This window comes from Vicugna pacos, unplaced genomic scaffold, assembly GCF_048564905.1.
Source record: "Vicugna pacos unplaced genomic scaffold, VicPac4 scaffold_192, whole genome shotgun sequence".
NCBI lineage: Eukaryota > Metazoa > Chordata > Mammalia > Artiodactyla > Camelidae > Vicugna > Vicugna pacos.
This window is the reverse complement of record NW_027328871.1, coordinates 229,026-234,429: the sequence shown is the minus strand read 5'-3', so window position 1 is coordinate 234,429 and position 5,404 is coordinate 229,026. Positions and strand designations below refer to the sequence as shown.

At 45.2% G+C, this 5,404-nt stretch overlaps 1 long non-coding RNA gene across 1 annotated transcript; it reads right to left on the bottom strand.

Annotated features, from left to right (window-relative positions):
* Positions 1-252: 252 nt before the first annotated feature.
* Positions 253-5,202, bottom strand: LOC140695223 (uncharacterized). The gene is made up of 3 exons (XR_012070918.1): positions 5,063-5,202; positions 1,790-1,862; positions 253-416 (listed from the first exon to the last, which is right to left on the bottom strand). It is a non-coding gene; the product is annotated as an uncharacterized lncRNA (long non-coding RNA).
* Positions 5,203-5,404: the final 202 nt, after the last annotated feature.

Below are 5,404 nucleotides of genomic sequence, written 5' to 3'. Positions count from 1 at the left end.
TGTGTAAGTTCGAGATACTGCTGCTGCCCAAAGACCTGAGGTCACAGGTCAGTTTCCAGAACCTGAAAGGGCAGACAGTGGAAGATCTGCCTGTCATCAGCTTACTGGTGAGGCTCCGAGGTACTTTCAGACTTGCCCAGTCCTGGTGAAGTCAACTTTAGGGGAGACACGAAGAGAAGCTGGCCGAAAAGCTGGCTGAACGGATTGAGGAGAGATGCGAACACATGGATGAGAGATGTTCTGCTACAATGGAGAATACTGGCGTGGAGACAGCTGTAGAGGATACCAGGCTCAAAAGACATTCATGAGACATATTGAACCTCGCTGATACTGGCAGAAACATACGGAGTGCCAACGTGGACTTGAGGAAGTTCCTCAATTCTCTTCTCCAAGAACGGGTCCGAGGTCCCTGACGTCTGCAAGAGAAGAGATGGCAGAGATGATCAAAACGCTCCTGTTCTTGGAAGAGGTCATGGGAATCCACACTTCCCAAGGGGCCTTCCCAAGCCATTCAGACCAGAATTCACCAAGCCCAGGTAAGCCTTTTCCCAGGTTTGGGCCTAGCTAGCAAGCACTTGCCTTCCCTCCCCTCCACACAGGCATCCATTTTGAAGGATCAGTAGCTGAGCTGCAATGAAGCCATTACGAGTAAAACAAGCCCCTCCTAGAATCAGAGTTCCTCCAGCTTCACACTCTGTGAACAACAGTGAACTCCTTAAAGGTCCAATAAACTTGGCTGAAATAGATAGGAATTGAATACTTAGCTCACACCTAGAAACGATGGCCTTCCACTAGATTCAGCAAATGTTGTGTTTATGTCTTCCCTGGGGTGAAGGGAGTGTGGTAAGAGAGGGGAATCTGACTGAACTTGAATCTGTATTAGGCCTCAATTTTTCAAGACAGTATAGGTAAATAGTACAAGTCAGAAAGAGAACTGTACTGTAAAAGTCGCCAATGATATAAAAGACACAGCTTATGTGGATCGTCTTTCACTTGAGTCAAGCCCCCGTGGGCACTATATCATGCGGGTGCAGACTTGGTTGCGTTAAATGGCTTTACCCAACATGATCGGATGATTAAGCGTTCTCATCACTGATAGAAGAACACCTGGTTCTCCATAGACTAGCATAATTGCAGCAGGGTTCTCCTAGCTAGAATGCCTCTAGGTGCTTTTGGATTCAAACCTAAATGTATATATTTGGTTTCTTTCCTCTTGTATTTTCCTAGAGAGGGATGTTACCCCTTGAAATGCCAATATTGGCCAGTAGGTGTCATTGGGAGTAAAGGGCACCAATGCACAAGTGTATCCAAGTTTGGGGGTTATTTCAAGTTTCCAATAGTTATTTCATGGTTCCTGTTGGTTTCGGAGGCTTCAACCGTAAAGAGCCGACATGAACCCTTTAACAGTTTGGACTGCCAATTTGCATTCTATCTGTCTAGGTTTTCCGTCGAGCTGACAAAATGTTACCAAAATTGACAAGTCTGGCTTCTAGGTCGATTGAGTGTGTTTCAAAAAATAACTTCATTTTCGTATAACTCCCAAAACATGTAAATGAATTCTTTTAAACTTCTTAAAGACTGCAAATGAGATATCAACACAATGTCAAAACAGGTGTATTCGGACCATCCCTCCCACCACGGCTGTATAGAAACAAAGAGCTAAGCAAATATCACATTTCTGTGAAATGTATCTGGATAGTGTTGATTCATCGATGCCCAGTTGGCAGAGAAGAAGTGCAACCTGCACTCACTCGCTCCCATGAACAGAGCAATGGAAACATCCACTCACCCAGCCCTTGGCACAGGACACTTGCCGAAGAGAGGTCTGTTACTTCCAAAGACAGGATGAGGCCTCAGGACACCTGGAAGCAGGAGAAGGCAAAGCAGGAAATGGAATCCAGTGAGGGTCTGACCCCTGGTGATGGAGCAACAAGGGTGAAACTCTGTTTAACTTGGACGCACACTCTCAAGCGGACAGGAGACATGGGATAGAAGGTGATGTGCTGAGATTTACAAGAGTGCACAGCAGATGCTTGGCTGACAGAACTCAAAGAAACCAGCGCAAAATATCCCCACAGTTGATTCGGAGTCCAAGATCCCAGCTGCCACATTTGAGGTAGCAGAGGCAACGTTCTGTGAGGGATAGGGCTACGAATGATGGCACACGCTGAGTCTCAGGGATCTGGAGTGCATTGTGGGATGTGGTGGGTCGAATCAAGAGAGCAAACCAAAATGTGTACCAATGATAAAGCATCAAAACTGGTCACGTGGTTGAGATTACCAATATGTCCCATGGCCACACCCAGTGCATCTGCAGGACCAGGGACCAATTGGGCATTTTGCCAATAGAGCACGTGTGGGGCTGAATCAGAGATATCGTTCATCTGGTCTGAGGGATCCAGGGGGCCTTGGTTTTGAAATCAGAATGAAAAGCCTTAGGATCTGCTACATTCATAACCTGGGCTGGGATTATGGTTTGGTTTGAGGCACAGGATGCGCAACAGCTGTGTGGTTGCCTTCGTGCACCCGTGCCACAAGGATGAGAGGACAAGGAAGAGTGGTCCAAGTCCACAGCGTTAGAAGAGGAAGCATTACCTACAGCATTATCTCCCTAAAGCGGATGCTACATTTTGGATGGCACCAGCACGGTACGGCACCGAGGACACCAAGGTAGGTCTGCGGGATCATTCCAGCAGGCCCTGATATGTGACATCCATAGATATGCTTCCACTGGTGTTTCTGTAGACAGAGAAGCTCTGAGAAGAACTGCTTTCATTGGGACATTCCCGTGGAACTACAAAGCACAAGCGCACTCTCAGTTTGCTGTTTTGGAAACACTCCAAAATGACATAGAGCAGAATGCAGAGCTGAGAACCTTTAAAAGCTTCATTTCCACAAGAGGAAGTGTCCTGCGCACTTTCAGAACTGTGAGATAAGCATTATCAAAATGAAGTTATGCAAATCGAAATAGTATTGGTTTTTCATCAAAACTAATGCAACAACAGCAATTGGAGATATACCAGACAACACACACAGGAACACGATATGGCATCAATGTCTAGGAGAAATTGTCCGCACAGAAATCCCATGGAATTGCGTAGAGCCAAAAGTCTAAAATTTTCACTTAACAAAGCCCTAGAAGTCCACATTACATACCTGATATTACCTGAGCAGTAGAGGTGAAGAAGTACAGTAAAAGAAACAGGAAGTACCATTTTCAGTCCCAAAGATATTGAAGGCCCAAAAGATAAGCTTTCAAACAACTAGACTGCAAAACGCTATCCAGACCATGTGTTGAAAATGGAGGTCAGGAAATCACTGAAAAACAACAGTGTCTCAGAATCACATAAGGCAGAATACCGGAAAAGGGGAAGAGAAAGTCTAAAGACGAGCCAAAAAATATCAGGAAACTCAATGGATGTGATAATATCAGGGCTAAAATTTAGTCGTAAGCAGACTAGATAATGCAGAGGGACGCGTGAATGACTGTGAAGACATGGGATCAGAAAAACCTCGGTCAGAAGCAGACATAGGAAAGCAAGTGCAAAGCAATGTAAACATTGCTGTTGAACCCTGGGTTAAGACAGGGCATGAAAGACTAGAATTCATAAGGGTCCCAGATGGAAAAGCAAGAGATAAGGAAACAAAAAATGTCTGAAAATTTATCTGTAGAAAAATCAGACTGAAACTTCCTGAAAGCCAAGAAAGAATCATGTATGCGAATTCAGGAATTACACAGCATCCAAAGGAGGTGGAATCCCAATAGACCTACCAGCAGCTGTATGATTCAAATCAACAAAGCTCACGAATATCACAGTGATTTAAAATGCACCTGGAGGAAACAACATAGTCACAAGGGAACCTCAAGAGGGGATTCAGCTGACATCTCGGCAGCAATATTGCAGGAGAGGGAGGAGTGCCAGGACACAGACCATATCCTGAATGGCCAAATGCTGCCACCTAGGGGAGCCTATGCCACATGACCGCCAGTCCTAATAACGGCAGAGCTAGAAAATTCCACAAACCGGCAAATCTTAAAAGAATTCAGCAGTTCAAAACTTATCCTACAAGAATGGTTGAGAAATCTACCCTGAATAGAAAAGCAGCAAGATGAAATGGAAAGAAGAAACCATTATTGGAAATGCAAGAAGAGCATGAGTGGCAAAGAAGAAACAAGAAGAAGGCAAGGAGGACATCAAAACCCTAAAGATGGGAGAGGGAAGCAGGAAATCATAGGTGATTGGAAGCACTCTCTTAAGTGAATCAGCTTATTTGACTCTCTGTTTCAAGCTTAAGGAGAGATGCATGGCCTGTCGTGTTTGCAATACAAGCGAGAAGCAGACCAACAAAGAATCAAACCAACAAACAAACACCAAAATGGTACGGTTGGCTGATATTTACCAAGGGAACCATGATTATTCAAAAGAAAATACTTAAGGTGATGTCAAGGATCATTCAGCATGCATCGACCCATTATCGCGGCTTGCATGTACTCAGCACACTTGTATTCGGAGGCGTGCATTCATATTCGTAAATTTTGATTCATAAGAACATATCGTGACCTAACCCTAATGCCGATTTGGAATCAAATGGATTCCTAGTCCGTGATGTAGACTTGTATGTCTTCCAACAGGATGAAGGAATGCCATATTCTAGGCTACGTAGAGAAGAATTGTAAGAAGCCTATAACAAAGGCAAGTAGCTCTGCCAAAGTGTACTAAGAGCAAAAGAGACTGACAGCAAAGTGCACATTGGGGTTGGTTTCATTTCTTGGAATTTCAGCCCCCATGAAACCAATGGATCCATGTCCTGAGAGTGCGGGTGTTTCAGCAGAAATCAGGCGACGCATATGTATTCCGGGTGTACGGATATTAGAGGAACATAAGTCTCCTTTAGTGGGTCTCTGTGTACTGTGAACTGTTAGAAAGTTTAAAGACGTGTGAAACCATCAACTGAAAAGGGACACACTTCCCTCCATTGGTACTGTGCATAGAGATCTGAACAAAAGGAAAGAGGGAAGAAGAAAGGCCCATGGGACGCTAGTGGGTAGAATCACATTTACCTTAGGAACTTCTCGTCGGATGCAGCCCCTCCCCCAACACTGACAAGATGCAGCAGCCATTGGGGATGGCAGTTAGCGGTTGGATTCCAGGTGGAATGTTGGTGTGTACCGCGAGGCTTGTTGTGGCTGTTGGATCCTAGGTAACCAGGCAGAGTTCTGTGGGTGGATCAGTGTGATGGAGGGGCTGCCGCCCTCTGTGGAGCTTGGCTTAGGTGTTTGGTCCGGGAAGCTGTGTAAGTTCGAGATACTGCTGCTGCCCAAAGACCTGAGGTCACAGGTCAGTTTCCAGAACCTGAAAGGGCAGACAGTGGAAGATCTGCCTGTCATCAGCTTACTGGTGAG